An 18,626-nucleotide genomic window follows, 5' to 3' on the forward strand; every position below is an offset into this window, starting at 1 on the left:
TTTTTAAGGAGGAATATTATTGTTCAAATAATCCCTGATTTATATCCTGCACCAGAGTATGTATAGAATAGCAAGCAGATTCACAGTGTTCCCCAGAAGCTGAGCACTTGGGCAGCCACCCAGGAAATATTCAAATGCCACCCAGCTGATTAGCAGGGTGCCCACAGCTGGCAGCATATGTTTTTATGGGCGGCGCACATCTGCGCATGCCTCAGTGTGCATAACATTTATTCCTCACAGGGATGAAAAAATTAGAGGGGCCTTTGTTCACAACCCCCTTATGAACACAGATAAGCAGGTAAAATAAGAGGTAACAAGCAGGTACAGTCAGTGGTATTGGGCACTGTTTCTTCAAGGTCTGAGCATCTTAGACAGAGCGCCTGGATGGAGCACTCTGAAACTTGTTATGCTTAAGCAGTTGGAACCAGACACTGAATAATGCAGATCTCTTGCAAGCTCCTTAATCACAGAGTGATCATTGAACCCATACCTACCTGTACCAATAACTGAGAGGAGTAAAAGCAGCCACACAAAATACTCCAGTGCGAGTTGGAGCAATAATGGTATCTGTGCCCCACAGGGTACAGTGTTATTATTAAGAATAAGAGCTATATAATAGAGCTATATAATAATCCTGTGAGAATTGCACAGTAACTAGAGTATGCATTTTAAAAAAATACAGCTTGCATCTTCCTCTCCCATTGGAATATCAATAAGAAGGCCTCAGAGGAGGAAAACAGTCTGGGGTTCCTTCACTCCAACTCATTCTTCTGTAGGGGAAGCATTTGCTTACAATGACATTTGCTTACAGTGGTCTCCAACTTGTTAAGCACAAAATCACTTTTTGAATTTAAGTCAATCCAGGATGTATGTCAACCACCAAAACCCTTACCCTACCTCCTTCTCCAAGGCCCCACCGTGCTCATTCTGTGGAGATGGACTAGAGGGGGGGCACCCTATTACCAGCACCCCCCTTTTCTTACTCCCTCACTCCGCACAGCAAGCAGGAGGCACCCAGGGGAGCAGCACCAAGGCAGAGGGCAGGGGTAGCATGGCACTGGGGGAAAGGGCCAGTTGAAGTACCCCACACTTGATAGCCTCTGGGCCAAATCAGTCAAGATCACCTGTCAGAGGCTCCAGGATCTACCAAAAGATCCCAGTCTACTGGCTGGTGACCACTGGCCTACATGGAACCTTGTGGTTGTTGGGGGAGCCACAGGAGTCCAAGACAAATCACACCGTGACAAATCACACAAACCCATAACTGGCTCTGTAGGCCACAGTCCTCCTTCCTGCTCTGAGGAGCAATGAACCATGCTGCCAGGGAGTCCCAAACCAGCAGCTGTGCTTAGAATCAACCACAGAAGGACGTCACTTGGAATGGAACAGGCTGCGTTATCTTTTGTAAAAGTGGCGAGGAGTCCTGTGGCACCTTATAGACTAACTGAAGTGTAGGAACATAAGCTTTTGTGGGCAAAGACCCACTTCGTCAGATTCATGGGACATGTATCTGACGAAGTGGGTCTTTGCCCACGAAAGCTTACGCTCCTACACTTCAGTTAGTCTATAAGGTGCCACAGGACTCCTCACCACTTTTGCAGATTCAGACTAACATGGCTACCCCTCTGATGCTTGTTATCTTTTGTGTGGATTTCTTTCAAAGGGGTTTGGAGATGATACATGTGCCAGGCTCCTTCCTCCCACTCCTGCTCCAGCCTCCTGGATGCAAATATGCATATTGGCCACTGCTGTTTCAGATCTGAAGGGTTTGTAAATTCAGATGGGTTATGTGCTACACAAAGCACTACTTGGGATAGTTTTAAAACACTCACCTATTAAGAACAAAAACAGCTGTCTTCTGAAGGGTCTGCATTCAATATTAGTAAGTTATATATCTATGAAGTCTGGATGATATAATAAAAATTGAACAGCTGAGATACGATATTGTTGGAATGCAAACCACTTTATAAGAGTGAATGCTGTTTATAATGTATGCATCAAGCGGTAAAAAGTGTTTCTTTTCTACTTTTCAAAACAAGAGTACCAAAAGGTCTTCATCATGGACTCACTGAAATTCAAACTGTTCTTGGTGGTGGCTGGTCAGAAAATGGATATTTCAAATATAAATATATTTATATGGAGTGTGTGTGTGTGTGTGTATGGGGGGGCTCTTTGTTGCTCTGTTATTGTGACATTTTCAAATCCCTCAGCTTTACTTTTGTTACCACGCACATATATTTTCTAAGAAAAACAAAGGTCAATGGATAGTTCTGCAGACGTAGTTTCAGAATAAGAAAATTCTTCCAACCCACAAAGCTTTAATTCCACATGATTCTACATCATAACCTGCATGCTGGCTGAAATAATACTTCTCCTTTGCTTCTTAAGAGGAAATGTAAAACTGAAAGAAGAAATTTGAGATCCTGACTGAGCAGAATTAATGGTTCATCAGCAAGAAATATTAAGAGTCTTTCCTTTTTATTTAAAGAACATCTCTTGGTTGTTGTTAGCCACATGCAACTTTTTACAAAATCAACTCTTAAATTTAATAGATATTGTAACTGTTCCTTTGTTTCAGAGAGTGCTCAGTGTTTTGGCTCTATTTGAGTTTTGAAGGAAGAATTGTATCTGAAATTATTTGTTCATCCCTAGTAATTTTCAGCATGTTTAAAATCTGTTTCCTCCTCATTGTCATCTCATTGTCAGCTTCTTGGAAAGTTGAAATCGAAATTGCATGTTTACCATACCATTATCTGGAAGATTCTCACATTTATTGTAGGATTGCTGGACCACTGATATGTATTTATGTGAAACAGGGTACAGGCACTTTCCTTTGAAGAAAATAGTCATGTGAAGATTTAAATGGAGTTTACTAAACAAGAAGCAAGCATAAATGAGATACAGGGCATAGGTTTTGGGGCTTCCCTGCCTTGATAGTATGGATCAAGTTGTGATTATATGAGCTTAATTAATGAGCACATTTAATGTTACTGGTTTTCTTGAGCCTAGTTCTGTGTGGGTATGTCTAAACTGCACACTTATTTTGGAATAAGCTATACCAGAAGAAATACTCTGAAATAGCTAATTTTGAAAAAATGCATATACACAGCAAATGCCCATTGAAATAGCACTGAGCTATTTTAAAATAGAACGTCCATGCTCATTGGATGCTGAATCACATTTAAGGCCATCCAGAAGCACTTCAGACAGGGTATCAGGACAGCAGTTACTTCCTGAAGCTACTGCCTAAGGCTATCTGAGGCTCGAGCTTAAAGGGACCCCGTGTACAACCATGTCTCAGGTTCTTCACCTTTGCCTACCTCTTTGAGGGACAGCAAAGCCTTTTTACTGCCTGCGGTGGTTGTTCTTGCAGACACCTCAGTTCTCTAGCCATGGGTCTGGACCTGCCTCCGAGCCGTTGATGGCTCTTACAGGCTGTGCTGTATCACCTGCAGCACATTCTGAGGGCTGCCTTCCAGGCCCTGTAGGAACACAACCCCTAGATCACTGCGGGGAACTTTCTCATCTCTTTGTGGACACTGGTCATGCAGTACGACCCCACCCGCCCTCCCCTGCACACCGTGCACCACTGATTCTGCCATCTGGACACCAGTTCCAAATGCTGAGACCAGATCATTATGGAGCGGTGGGACCAGCAGTGGCTCCAAAATTTCCACATGAGAAAAGCCACCTTCCTAGAGCTGTGTGAGTGGCTCACCCCACCCTCATGCAACAGGACAGCCATCTGAGACCCATCACCCCCCTCCAAAGCAGGTAGCCATTGCCATCTGGAAGCTCAGCACGCAGGACAGCTACCGATCCATTGGGAACTAGTTCAGCATGAGGAAATCAATTGTTGGGGCTGTGCTTATGCAAGTGCTCTGAGGCTATTGACCCAGGAGGGAGGAGAACTGCTGGAATGGGGTTCTCTAGGGAAGGGGAAGTGATGGTGGTGGAAGGCCCCTCCCCGGGAGGTTTTTCATTCCCATCTTCACGAAGCCCTAATGGGAGGTGAGGTAAGTGGGGGGTTGCTCATGGTGTGTGGAAGGGCTGGGTGGGATTGGAAACTCTCAAGGGCCCTGGCATCCCTGTGATTCTCTGTTTGCTTGTTTGTCTCCTTTTACAGGTGGTGTGGCCATAAACACCATCCTGCTGCACAGGGTCATCAACCTGGGTGACGTGGACTCCATAGCCAACTTTGCTGCCATGGGCTTCCCCAACTGCGGGAGGGCTATTGATGGCACCCACATCCCCATCTGGGTCCCTGACCATTGGGCAGCTGAGTACATTAACTAGAAGGGGTACTTTTAAATGGTCCTGCAGGTTATCATGGACTGCTGCGGGCAGTTCACGAACATCTATGTTGGGTGGTCAGGGAATGCGCATGATGCCCGTGTCTTCAGCAACTCCAGCCTCTTCCAGAAGCTGCATTCTGGCACTTTTTCCCCTGACCACATCATCAGGGTTCGGGTCATGGACATGTCAGTATGTATTGTGGGGGACGCAGCCTACCCTCTGCTCCCTTTGCTCATGAATCCCTACACTGGACACCTGGGCCAGAGAAAGGAATGCTTCAATGCCAGGCTCAGCAGGGCCTGCGTTGTTGTGGAGGATGCTTTTCGGCATCTCGAGGGAAGGGTCTGTTGCCTCCTCAGCTACCTGGATGTTGGGGAGCGGAACATCCCCCAAGTGGTGGCAGCATATTGTGTCCTTCACAATATTTGTGAAAGCAAGGGGGAGATGTTCCTCCCATGGTGGGTGGTGGAGGGGGACCAGATTGGCAGGGCCTTTGAGCAGCCGTGCATGGCTGCCATCCGGCAGGCCCATTGGGGGGCTGTGTGCATCCAGGAAGCCCGGAGGGAGAGTTGCACACAAGGACCACAGTAACACTCTCCCCTGGGCTTCCCCACAAGGGGCCTGTGCATTGCCTCTCTTTGCCTTTCCTTCCACACCCCTTCCTTCCCCCCTCCACTGCACGGACAATAAACTACGCTGTTTTCAAAAAAAACCTTTCTTTTAATTGCAGTAAATGTAACTGGGGAGGGACTGAGGAAAGAACCTTGGAGGGGGGAGGAAGGAGTTGGAAGGGGAGGAGAGGTTCAGGGCTGGGGCTGGGATTGGCACTTGGCTCTGGTGGTCCCACCAACTCGGATGCAGGGCCCTCAGTGGCCACAGGAGGGGGAGAAGTAGGAGGAGCAGGAGCTGAGGAAGGAGCTGGCTCAGGAACGGCAGCAGGAGTGGGCACCAAGGTGGTGATCACTGACAGTAGCGCAGATGATCAGGCCTGCTCCCTCATCTCCTGTCAGGTCTCATGGCTCAGCTGCAGGCCCTCCTCCATTCTGCAGTCCTGCTGCTCCATGCAGCACTGCAGGGCTTGCAGGGTGGCAATATGGTCCCTCTGGAGGTCCTCGTGTGGTCTCCTGTGCCAGTGGGTCACGCGAGGTCGGGAGGCAGCCAGGGGAGGTGTTGACCACACCCCTCTCACCACTGGTCCAGCTGTGTAGAACAAAGAGAAGGTCAGGCATCCCTGGAGATGCTGTGCCTGAAGCCTTGCCCTCATCTCTAAGCCAAGACTGACAGTTCTTGGGTTAGACAAAGGCAGTGCACTTGGAGCAAGGCCATCTGTGGCCTAGACAATGGGAGCTTTCCTACTGGGGCACAGATGTCCAGGGGGGAGCCTTATTACCCCCATGTCCCAGGAACAAGCAGTCAAGGGAAGGCACTGGCCAGACGGGGAGCCTGCGGGCGGGTGGGGGTCATGGGGTGGCTAGGCTTCCCTGTGTGCTGTGCAAACACTAAGTCTGGCAGTGGATGCACCCCACAGGGAGAGGACTTGTATCCCTTCCTGCTGGAGGGGAGTGGGGCAGGGTGTTAGGTGGAGGTGTCTGTGAGTGACAGATGCTTCTGTGACTCATCACTCTGTTTCTGGGAGTGGGTGCTGCCCCAAGTGTGTGGGCATGCCCATGTGCCATGTATAGCACTCGTGAAGGAGAGTGTGTGTGTGTGTGTCTCCATGTCCCCAGACTCCTAGTGATGGCTTGTTGTGGGAGGGTGTGCCACCCAGACCCTGTGAGCAAGAGCACAAGGGTCCTCTGTAGCAGCCTCATGGGCCTGTGTGCCCTGGACTGATGCTCCATGCACACCCACATGCACCAGCTACTGTACAATGCCCAAGCTGAGAAGGCCAACCAAGGAGCATGCCCTAGTGCCTCACCACCCACCACCTCCACCTGGGTATGTTTGTGTGTATGTGGTGAAAGAAATGGCACTCACCTGATGGGCCTTTCCTGGCTTTGTCTGATGCCTGGGGGGTGAAGGGACTGACCCATCCCCCAGAATGTGGTGGAGCAGTGAGAAATATGGGCAGTTCTAGGGTGCCATCCCTGAGCGGGAGCTATGTTCCCTAGCCCTGGAATAGGGAACAGAATGGCCATCAGAGCACCTTTTTCCTATAGGGGTTTCTTGCACAAGAAACCCCTGCGGAGCGTCCACACTTGCCTTTTTGAGCAATAGCTGTAGCGCAAAAAGGAGTTATGCCTCGTAAAAGGAGAAACAAAAAACAGGACTATTTAGCACTTTAAAGACTAACAAGATGGTTTATTAGGTGATGGGCTTTTGTGGGCCAGACCCACTTCCTCAGTTTGATCTGAGGAAGTGGGTCTGGCCCACGAAAGCTCATCACCTAATAAACCATCTTGTTAGTCTTTAATGTGCTACATAGTCCTGTTTTTTGTTTCAGCTAGACCAGACTAACACGGCTACATCTCTATTACTATTGTAAAAGGAGGTTTACCTACGCCAGAAAAAGCCCTCTCTTCTGCTGTTTTACTGTTGATTTACGTGTTCAAAAACGCATTTGAGGTGTGGACGCTCTACAGGTTTTAGTGCAAAACCCTTGCAGTGTAGATGTAGCCTCATAGTATATTCTGTCACCTGAAAGCATCTGAATTCTTCATAAAGAGCCCGTTTTTCCAGGGATCAATCACTGAATTCCCATAGCAGGCAATCAACTGTTTGTTAAGCCGTACATATGTGCCATCACACATCTATTAGTCTATTCAATAAATATAAATTATTATTAGTCAAACTATAGTGACCAGATAACAATCTGAATATGGGCTATTTCCCTGATTCTTTCACGACTCTGAAGTAATTCATTCTCCTCTAGTCTGGGGCATACTTCAGAGAATGTTCTTTCTCCTTGGTCTGCAAGGCCGAGCCTTTCCTTTTAAAATCTCTTTAAAACTAAACGTTAAAATTCCTGCTTACTTAAAGGACTCTGTCTATTAATTTCTCAATTTTAAAATAATTTTTTTGCTTCCTTATCTGCCATCTCACTGCCAGGTATCCCGACATGAGCTGGAATCCATGCTAGTAATGTGTTCACACCGAAGCATACTAGTTCTACTGTCAGAAACAATATTTCATTGATTAGATCACTGCTGCTTCTGAAGTACCCTTTTTAATCGCCAGTATATTTGATAATGAAGCTGAAAAAATAACAGCTTAGGTAGGCTATGCATCCTTTATCCAGTTTACTGATAATATTAGTCCTATTAATTCAGCTGTCACAATGGTTATAAAATTAGATATTCTTTTAATTTTCTTAACTCCAATTTCAAGGATGCAAAAGGCTTCTGCCATCCCTGCTGTTTTTTCATCTGGAGTTCCATCAGTATATATACATCCATGGTGATTCCAATTACCTACATATACTCATACATTTTATGTGTCATATAGGCCATCTCTTTCTTTCCGTTCAATACATAATTCTAAATCCACATCCAGAGAGACTATTTTCCATGTATAATTTACTGCCACACAACTATAGATTTTAATCTCTTCTTACTATTTCCAACCACATTTCATCCACTTAATTTCTAACACACACTCTCCATATATTTGTCCAGTGTTTTTATTGCTGTGATTTCCCTTGACTTTTGCCTAAAACATCAGATCTAACATTTTCATTATTAAACTGACAGGCATTTCTCCAGTAGCTACCTGTATTACCCATAGCAATGTCGCAAGAAATGCACCACATTCAGTTCATAGCACTTGAGCTTGAATTGACTGTAATTTGTGTGATATGGTTGCAGAACTAAAGGCTTGACACCCACACTATGCATTTGAGCTTATTAAGGCTCTGTAAAGCATCTTCAACACTTTCTTATCTGCTCCCCCATGTATCCCAGCTGTCAACTGAGATGGTTTCTTTCCTTTTAACCCCTCCATCCACCCATGCATGTGCAGCAGGGTAGGGCTTCTTGAGCCTGACACAGCTTTTTAACCCTTTCTTTGCTGGTATGGGGTTTGCAGTTCCGATCAGAGCTATATGTGATTTCCATCTACATATCAAGGTTAATATGGATCAGAACTCTATTGGATTTAAGCAGCTCAGAAAAGACTCATGTTATAATAACTGATGGCCCATACTGACCTGGGCTGGATGGGATCTGAGGTGATGACTTAGACAGTACCTTTATGAGAAGACCATGAAGGCACATCAGAGCCAAGTATCATTGTCACAGACAGATGAATCTCTCTCAAATACTGTGGCCTGCATAGCTCTACAAGTTTTCATTACTGCTTTTGCCAAGCAGAACATCAGTGTCCTTAGTAAGTCTTGAAGATTGTCTTGTGAGCTGCTTCATTTCCCTTTATTTTCAACTCCTTCTCATTCAAGAGCCCCTACATCTGTATATGTGCACATGTCAGTTTTGACAGACTGCCTATTTCCCATCTAGCATTGTCCGGTATGATGTTGGAGGTCCCTGATTTAGCAGTGAAACACTCCATATCAGTGTTTCCTCTAATCTTTTCCATCCATGTGCAGATTTTTTCCCATCCATATGTGGAATAATTTTTCTACGTGCACTGAGGCATGTGAGAATGTGCACCACCAATACTTAGCTGTGTACACTGTGCTAATCAGCTGGATGGCATTTGTATGTTTCCTGAGTGGCCGCACAAGTGCACAGGGAATATTGCTTCGTATCTGCCCATTCCCTGAGCCACGAAGGCCCTGTGCCAGTAGTTATATTCATTTTGCCACTTTAACTGAGGCATGAGGTCAAGGATCTTGTAGTTAAGGTTTGTGCTGGTGTGAGCATGGAATCCTCTTGGATTGCACTAGCCTTACGTGTGCCTAGATTAGTTTTGTCACTCGTTTATCTTGTGCAGAGTGCTGCTATCAGCTATTTTTTAGTTTTTTCCTAACCTCCAAAAATCTGTTTCCTTAGGGACTGGCTCCATTTAAATCAGTGGACTGACTTTGAAATCCTGTCTGGCAGACTTAAAAGCTTTTAAATACTCTACAGCCTGCATACCTTTGTGGCCTGCTTTTTCTAGCTACGTAAGGCGAAGAGTCTCTCTGTGCACTGCTGGTGTTCATATCCATGGGATTTGGAACAAATCTTTCAGTATTTACCAGTCACATCTTGAGAACAGTTTGCCTAGTGATCTTCCTTCTGTTACATCTGCTTAAGTAATCAAATAAAAGTCAAATTCTTTTCAATCAAGCTTTTGGTGCTCTCTTAGGACATATGTATCTCATCATTCTGGAACAATTTGCTCTGTGCAGTTCTCTTCGCTTTGTCCGTCATATATTTTCTTTTTCTTTTCTGTGTGTTTGTGTAAGATGTGCTATGCACAAACAGGGGGATAAATCACGCTCATTGACTGTCAGGGCACATCAAAGACTTTTTCATCAAGGGCTCCATGCTTGCATGGAAGTTTCCAAAAAGAACTCTTCCCTCTGGCATTTTTCACACATTGAGATGGAATAAAATTAGAAAACAAACTTTAGTATCAATGCAAGGTACACTGTTCCTAGAAGCACTCACCAGCATCCAGTGTGTCTGTCATGCTTCTGTACAAGGGTGCTGGATTCACGATCTTGATTACTGCTGTGAGATAGGAAGCCTATTAGACATGTTTGTTATTTGCACAGTGTTCAGCTTCTGCTGTTTAAGTAGCTCGTTAGACTTCACCTATCTAAATATACAAAATGGCTTTACTGACTTTAAAAAAATACAAAATGTTCACAGGTGTAACGCAAACTCTGGGCAAGTACTTGCTTCCCACAGACAAAATATGAAATACTAGCTCTGCTAAAGTTAAGGGAAAAACTCTGATTGACTTCAGGAGGATCAGAATTTCACCTGGAGTGCTGAGCATCAACCCAACTTCCCTTCCTCTTCCTTGTCCTTTTCTGCCAATCTCTTGTGTCTCTCATTTCAACATCAGCACTTGCCTTTCCATCATAGAGACAATATTCTTATAGCACACAAAGCTCTTCAATATTGTAATTCATTTCTTCCTGAATGTTCTTAAGAAGCAATTTCTAAGTTGTCCAGTCATTTAAAAATGGAACTCCAGCTTTGCTTTACTAGTCTTTTGAAGCAGACAGTACAATAAAGAGACCTCCTACAGCCCCGGAAGGAGACCTCTTCTTGCAGACGTCCATTAACAGAGGTTCAGTACCTTCCTTGTCCTTTTCTACAAACATTTCTTACAAAAGTTAGGCTTTGTAATTTTCCTTCCAACCAGCTGACAAGCGAGCAAAAAGTAGAAGGGAAAGTAGCACTTCTAAGCCATGGCAGCTGATAATTACCTTGCTGAACATGGGGCTCTATATAACCCAGGCATTGTAAGAAACATACTTGATTACAGTGCTTTCGGAGTAGCTCAGTGCAAGAGTTCTGCTTCATTAGGGAAACAGAACGGCAGTACTTTAATGGAGCTCATTTCCATCTCCAATTTTGCTCTTGCATGGAGAGCTAACCTACCTTTGTGTCCAAACAGCTGACATCCCTTTTCCTTGGAGAAAACTACAGATTAATACACAGTGCCAGCACAAACAGCAAATATTAATAGGTGGCCTGGTGTGAGGTTGAGTTCAACAGGAGGCCCTCCTGGTGCTCCTCATGAAAGATAGAAAATGGCTGTTTGGAAAACATTACCTGTCATTTGAATGGGCTTATTTCTTTAATCCCTGAAAAAAGCCACAGGCCACAATGAAAGTGTAAAGCCTTCCTCTCCTGTGTATCAGGCAGACAATACATCTGATGATGCTGATTAAAGTATTAGGGCCTTTTTAATTTGAAAGCCTGGGAGTAGTGAGCCCTGTGATTCCCCAGACAGGCTCTTACTAGGTGTTTGGGGAGCCATTATAAATTCCAGCACAGTCTACTAAAATAGATAGAGGCTCAGGGAATGGTGGAACCTATCTATCTCCAGTGGTTGTTTTGTCTCTGACTGATTTCTGCTTGTATGTGTTTTTTGCCCATTAGTAAATATTTAAGCAATAATTACATGGAACTTTGCTGATGAGCCAGCAGTCCAAACCCTCTTCAACTTTCCTTTCAAAGGTCTGTCTCCTCTCTCTCCAGCAAGGACGTTCCTTAGTAGAGTCCAGTTCTGCCTTCATTGAGGTCAATGGCTGTTCTGCCACTAGAAGCAAGAGCAGGCCCTGTGCCTGTGAAAGAAAAGTCATTGTGGTATTAGCAGCCCTAATTGCTGGCTTTACCTTGTATTATGTACTTAAGGCTAGATTGTGCAGTCCCTATTCACTATGAGGAGCACTGTTTTCACTTGCGGCTTTCTGGGGAACTTGTTGTGTGGGTCAGTTCTTAACTACATGCAAAAAGGGGTACTCGCTTCTTTCAGCAAACTTTAGTCCTAGGTCACCCAAATCATAACACAGGCTGCTCAGGCCAATTTTCTAATGAATGGAAGTGCTCCCAACTGATATTCCACATGTCAAATTTCAGCTCACACTGGATTTTCTGAAAGCCTTTTAAACCCCTTATTACAAGGGGTTTGTTTCTAAACACTATTAGTCTGATTCTCTTCTCACTCATACCAGAGTAACACCATTGATTTCAAAGACACTACCCCCCCGCAAGTTTTACTGGTGCTATGGGAGAGAAAACTCAAGTCAAGGTCCCCAAAGGTACCTTAGGTGCCAAATTCACAATTTCAATGGAATGCCTAAGTACCTTTGAGGATTGGCCCTCAGACCGGCAAATCTGATAATGTAGCATCTGATTCTCATTTAAACTAAGACCCTTTTGTACTGCTATTTAAATACATATTAAGGCCCAGTTATTTGGTGTATTTGAGAACCAGGCATTCAGTGATGAAACTCATCACAGAAGCTTTTTTAACTACATGACACTGCTTTTAAACAGCTACAGCTAATTCATTTTGGCTAGACAAAGGGATCCGTTCTGGAATAGAATTAAGAGGCTCAGTAGCACTTCCAATCAGGTAAGACAGAAACCTCCTCAGTGCAAACAGACCCCTAACTTACTTATTTTTTTTTATATTCCTTCAAACAAGAATGTGTTTCACTCCCAGCAGTGGCTGAGGTTGGGAATAAGATCTTTCCTATTACACCATGACCTCCTTAGATCTTGTCTCAACCATAAGGTGTGGTTGGAAACAGAATATTACAGTGCTGGCTCATGTCTTGGTTACCTTTTGAATTAACTAAGCCTTTGGAATAGATTCATCTGTCTCTACACTATTGTATTTCATCTACATATTTTGGTTTTAGTTTGCATTGTGCATTTGCAAATATTGTAGTCTCTTGCTGGAAACATGGCTTTCCAGGCCAAATTCTGCTTTGCTCCTAGATTTTCCTGCACAACTTCCATTGATTACACTATACATTGCAAGCTGTAGCTCAGGACACAATTTGTCCTTCCAAGTTAAATGTAAATGTCAGCATGTTTTCTAGGACTGATGACACTCAGACTTTAAGGACTGCAGGAGCTGTCACATTCAAGCCTTTTTTACATTTTTTCTCTCCTCAGATGGTGAGTGGGTGAAGTATCCTGTTTCCAACTAAGTGCTAATAGTGTCATCAGCTTAAAGTAGGTGATCCACACACGCTTGCAGTTCCTGTCTTCCTGAACTGTGGTCAGGAATGGATTGGGAAGACAACATTAGATGCTGTTGGGCCTTCTGAGGAAGTGTTTTTACATCCATCTGTCTAAAGCCATGTTTCTTGTTCCATGGCAAATCTGTTTCCATGACAGCAACATTCCAATGATTTTCTTTCATGTCATCTGTTGTCTTCTCTTCCCTCTTTCACCAAAGCCTTGTGTAGGAATACATTTCTTTGGCATCCATACAACATGCCCAATTCACTTTGCTTCTACAGTCTGTTAGCCTGTCCTTTGCAACTTCACCATTAGTTACTTTTCCCCACCAGTGGACACCAAATATTTTCTGCAATGCCTCTCTGATGGAGTTTAAGTGCCCTCTTTTGGGGATTCTCTCACTTGCCAAGATTCAGGGAGCAGAGTGAGCATGTCAAAGGTGGTATTTAAGCCACGTTTTGCTCGCTCTATTCTGGGGTCATCCAGAGGTCTGCCTGGTTTCCTAGTGTAAGTTCAGAGCAGCCTTAAAGCTGCTCCAATTCATACTCTGCTTCCAGTGCCCCTTGTGGCCCCTGGAAAGCAGGGGATAGCTGAATACAGTATACTGCAGCCACACTCCCTCGCTAATGCTTGCCTGCCTCCTCCCTCATACTCTCAGCTCCAATAGGGCCTCTGTACTGTGGGGCAGGAGGCAGCTAGTGTAAACTCTTTAAAACAGCTCTTGAATGGCTGGGAAGCCCCCCCTTGCATTAATCTCAGGGGGTCTATATTCCCCCCTGCCCATTTTGGTACCAGAGTGCAATAAGAGGACATTAGTGTAACTGAGAATCAGCCCTGCCCTGTTTCTTCCTACCATGTATCAGCGGCTAGCATAGAAACGCTGTGATGTACAATTCTCCAAGATCTGAGTTTGTTACACTTTTCAACTGACACACCACTATGCTTTGGGGGAAATCCTAGCACCTTAAAAGCACCTTTAAAAACAGGAAATAAATCTTGGATAGGTAAATAAATCAATGGTGAATACTTTATAGTGATAATTAAAAATTCTTAGCCAGGAATTTGTGTTGGGACCCAATAGCTACAAGACAATGTATTTAGAAGTGACTGTCTCTCTCACATGGTCACAAGGTGTTTTTTGGAGCAAGGGGGCTGATTCATCACTGTGTGTTACTCCAGTTTGATGCAGGTGAAAGTCAGAGAAGTTTCACTGGTTAAAACCAGAGTAACAGACCATTGAATCAGGCTTTTTTATTTTTAGCGATGGGAGACAGACACTGAAATGTTATCTATGGGAAGTGGAATAAAATGTGCTATAGCCCAGTAGCCTGCCAAAATCTGGCTGTTGCATTTAGCATAGATTGTTACGGTAGGAGAATTAATAGCATTAGCAGTCTCTGAGGAGAAATGCTGCTTTCAGATTTTCCAAGTGGGCGGGTGTTAAAGCAAGGTGGATGGTGGCAGGATTTATTTTTTTATTAAATGGAGCATGCAGCATTCCAGCAAGCAGCTTGCCACAAAGCTGAACAGTAGCTTTAGGGCTTGCGGGGTGGTGGTAGGGAGAGGAAAGGCTTTGAATCACAGTCATTCCCTGGCTGAGTTTACTGAAATGCAAAAGGATGGCTTTTCGATTCAGCTTTCACCCGCTGGGAGCCATGTTCCCCACCCCCACTCACATCTGATATCAACTCTGCATTAAAGAATATGTGTCAGTTACAGGGTGAGGGAGGCAGGCAGTTTAACTATTCTGGACAGACACTACTTTTTTGTGAAGAGTGTTGGGCATTTTGAAACCAATTGAGCTCCCTGGAAATAGCTTTGGATTTTGATACCTCTTCAAGCCTGAACCATATTCTTTTTTTTTTGAAAATTTGTATTCTGAATTCAGGTCAGATTCACTTTACCCAGGCAATATTTTACATTGCTTTCTGCTCATCCCTGATTGGTGTTGGTCAGATAAATTAACTCACTTTCCCAAGTATATATATTTGTGCAGATCAGTTGCAACTATCACTTCTTTTCTCCCACTCACTGCTGAAACCTTTTAATCAAAAACCATCTTACCACATGTTTTGTAGTACTGCTGTGTTGTTTATTATATTGTGAACAATAAGAATGCATGACATTTCTTTATAGCCTTTCATCCCAAAATACTTACATACCAAAACCTGGACTACACATCAATCACTTCATCCTGTAATGAAGAGAGACCCGTGGGGAATGAGTTATAACAACTGTTTAACAACACAGAAGAGCACTTTAGAATAGGAAGCAAAAATACTCTAGCCAGCTGGAGGGAATATTGCTAGGTGCAATGTAGTTTTCCAAGCTGGAGTTTAGTTAGGAGAAACAGTGCAATCAGCCATATTTCTACTTTTGTTAAAGGTACAAACAAGGTATTTAATGATGAGATGTGGCCCAAACCTCAGTTTCACCTCACATCCGAGCAGTGGAACCTTGAGTGACTCAGTGCTCCCCTCCCACCGGGCTGAGGTAATGGATCAGCTCAAATTCAGAGGGAGGAGTGACACTGGATCACTAACCATATTTCTTGGAGAAATGTCCCTTGTAAGAAGGTGGCCAATGGGAATGGTTGATTGTTGATTTCCATATAATTATATATTTTGCTCAGCCTGCCAGTTATGCACATAGATAACCTATATGATCACACACTCTCCTTCGAGAGATTGTCCATATTTGCAATTCACTAGTGAGAGTGTGTGTCCCATAAACTAGAGTTACAGACTTTGAGCAGCAGTGGGTATGCAGTGCCTATGCCTTGTACGCCATGTTGAGGATATGAAAGGGCAGGGCACATCAACTGCCACTCATTTCCTCTCAGCACCTCCAGGCTTGGAGTGGCCCACTGTCTATAGAGGCTCACCTTTTGTAGCTGTACACTGCATCAGCCCCTGTTTTGTATTGTATAGTTAGTATAGTCTAGTATACTTAGGTAGTTTAGGCTCAACTGCAGATATGTGTCATGAGCTAGTTTATAAGGCTGGAATCAAAATCCCAGATCACCTTCCCACAAACCCCACTAGCTCGCTGACTCACAGCACTTCACCTTCAGCCCTGTCTCCTCAGCCGGCAAACTCTAGCAAAAGACCATAATTAGAGAAGAAACAAGCAGTGGGGTGCCACACAGGTAGACCCACAATGATCTCCAAAGTCAGGCTCTCATCCTTGTGCTGCTTTTCCTTCAAGCCTTCACAACCCCATGGAGTTCCCACCAAAATTCATCCTCGCTGTGGTGTCGAAGGCTCAGCATCAAAGTGACAGGCATTGAGAGCAGCACGAAGGAAACCTTCCTCTTTAGTTAGGAGGTTGGCCCCTCCCGGACACCAGTGAAAGCTAGTCTGGCACCACAACTTCTGGCACCATAGCTTTCAGCGCGGCAGACCATGGAGTCTGCCCACCTTCTCAACATTAGGGTCAGCACTTGTTAGACACAGAGGCCACAGCATTGTCATGGCTGCTCTCCCCTCAGCACCAGATTATTTGATGTTTAAGGAGCGGATGGATCATACGGTATGGCAGGGAACAGAATCGCTACTGCTATCCACTCCCCTTTCTCTCGTACTGCTGATACTTTCTTTGATTATGGCACAGAGTACCTCCAGGACCGAACCGATCAAGCCTACTGCACCAAGCTATGGAGTTACAATGTTCTTTCTCATCAGCTTCCTCAGCGGTACTAGACAATAGTCATGGCTTGAAATATTCCCATATATAATATTTCACTATGTCTCCTTTATCTTGATGGCTGTGTCTACACTGGCATGAATTTCTGGAAATGCTTAAAACGGAATACTATTCCGTTTTCAGTTTTTCCGAAAAAGGAGCGTCTACATTGGCAGGCTGCTTTTCCGGAAAAGCCCTTTTTCCGGAAAAGTGTCTGTGGCCAATGTAGACGCGCTTTTCCGGAAAAGAGCCCCGATCTCCATTTTCGCGATCGGAGCTTTTTTCTGGAAAAGACTACTGGGCTGTTTACACTGGCCCTTTTCTGGAACAGTGTTCCGGAATAAGGACTTATGCCCGAGCGGGAACAGAATAGTTTTTCCGGAATAGCGGCTGATTTTGTACAGTAGAGCATCGTTGCTTTTCCGGAAATTCAAGGGCCAGTGTAGACAGCTCGCAGCTTATTCCAGAAAAGCGGCTGATTTTCTGGAATAAGTGGCCCAGTGTAGATACAGCCCTTTAGTTTCAAAGAGGTGATTTAGAGTCAGTTAGTGGAATGCGCACAGGGAAAATCACTTGAAAGAAAACAGGGAGTTACTTACTTACTTATACAGTAACTGGAATTCATTGAGATGTGTTGTCCATATGTATATTTCATGTCTTACCCTCCATCCCCTTCACCTCAGAGTCCTTTACTTCCAGAATTTTGTCTTTGAAAGGATACTGAGTGTGCAGTTAGTGCACTCCATCCTCATATGCCTCTCAGAACACATGCTAGCCATACAGATGCTGCTGGTTGAAGGACACAGAACTTGTGCGTGTGTGGTGCATGTGCATCCGACTTGAACATCTACTACTGTATGGGTAAGTGACATCACATTCCCATCACTGTTACACCATTTGTTACAAGTATTTGTTGTGTTTTGTCCTAAATGCATTTTTAAGCTGTGGGGTAGAGACTGTCACTTCCTCTGTATTTGTGCAGTTCCCAGCACAATGAGCACTGATCCTGATTGAGGCTGTTGGGTACAACTGTAATTCCAGAAAATAATCATTTACATATTCCAGCATTCAGCTTTTCCTAGGCCATTGTGCCTTGAATATCTGAAAGCTGTATTTTTCCTAGTGTTCTTCCCAGATCATCCTGACTCACAAATATTTTAGCCATCTATTTATGCAGTCCTTCTTCTGAGAAGCCGCTTCTGGGGATCTTTCTTGTGGAGAGTGCAGGAACAGAACATGCTGTACAAACACATGCTAATGCCTTGTTGCCAAATCTTCTGTGCCTAGTGGATGGCAAGAGCCAACTGACAGTCTTCACAAATATGCAAAACCAATGTAGATTCAAAAGGACTGGGGTAATTGTCAAGTGAAACTGTGTAATATAGTATTTCAGTGGGAAATGCAACTCTTGTCATGTACATTCAATTCAGTAATGCTTCACACTCGGGGCTTATCTCCACTGTAGCTAGAATCCACACTGAGGAATCCATGTCTAAGGAAGACGCACTAAATTAACTGCTGATCATTCAGGTGTCTATTCTAGGACTCTCCAGAATGAGATGAGTAAGGGGAGTTGATAGGAGAGTTTCTGCCATCGACCAAGTGTGGTATAAATCTAAGCTATGTCAGCTTGAGATAGACTCCTAGGCTACATCTAGACTGGCATGATTTTCCGCAAATGCTTTTAACGAAAAAGTTTTTCCGTTAAAAGCATTTGCAGAAAAGAGCGTCTAGATTGGCACAGACGCTTTTCCGCAAAAGCACTTTTTGCGGAAAAGCGTCCGTGCCAATCTAGACGTGGTTTTGCGCAAGAAAGCGCCGATCGCCATTTTTGCGATCGGGGATTCTTTGCACAAAACAATACTGCATTGTCTACACTGGCCCTCTTGCTCAAAAGCATTTGCGCAAGAGGGCTTTTGCCCAAATGGGAACAGCATAGCATTTCCGCAAGAACACTGACAATCTTACATGAGATCGTCAGTGTTCTTGTGGAAATTCAAGTGGCCAGTGTAGACAACTGGCAAGTTTTTCCGCAAAAGCCCTCTTGCGTAT

The 18,626-nt window shown here is 44.4% G+C and overlaps 1 long non-coding RNA gene across 1 annotated transcript; it reads right to left on the reverse strand.

The window, feature by feature from the left end:
* Positions 1–5,065: 5,065 nt before the first annotated feature.
* LOC106732149 (uncharacterized) lies at positions 5,066–11,466 on the reverse strand. Its single transcript, XR_012900798.1, has 3 exons — positions 11,317–11,466; positions 9,846–9,905; positions 5,066–5,496 (listed from the first exon to the last, which is right to left on the reverse strand). It is a non-coding gene; the product is annotated as an uncharacterized LOC106732149 (long non-coding RNA).
* Positions 11,467–18,626: the final 7,160 nt, after the last annotated feature.

This window comes from Pelodiscus sinensis, chromosome 1 (genome assembly GCF_049634645.1).
Source record: "Pelodiscus sinensis isolate JC-2024 chromosome 1, ASM4963464v1, whole genome shotgun sequence".
Lineage (NCBI taxonomy): Eukaryota > Metazoa > Chordata > Testudines > Trionychidae > Pelodiscus > Pelodiscus sinensis.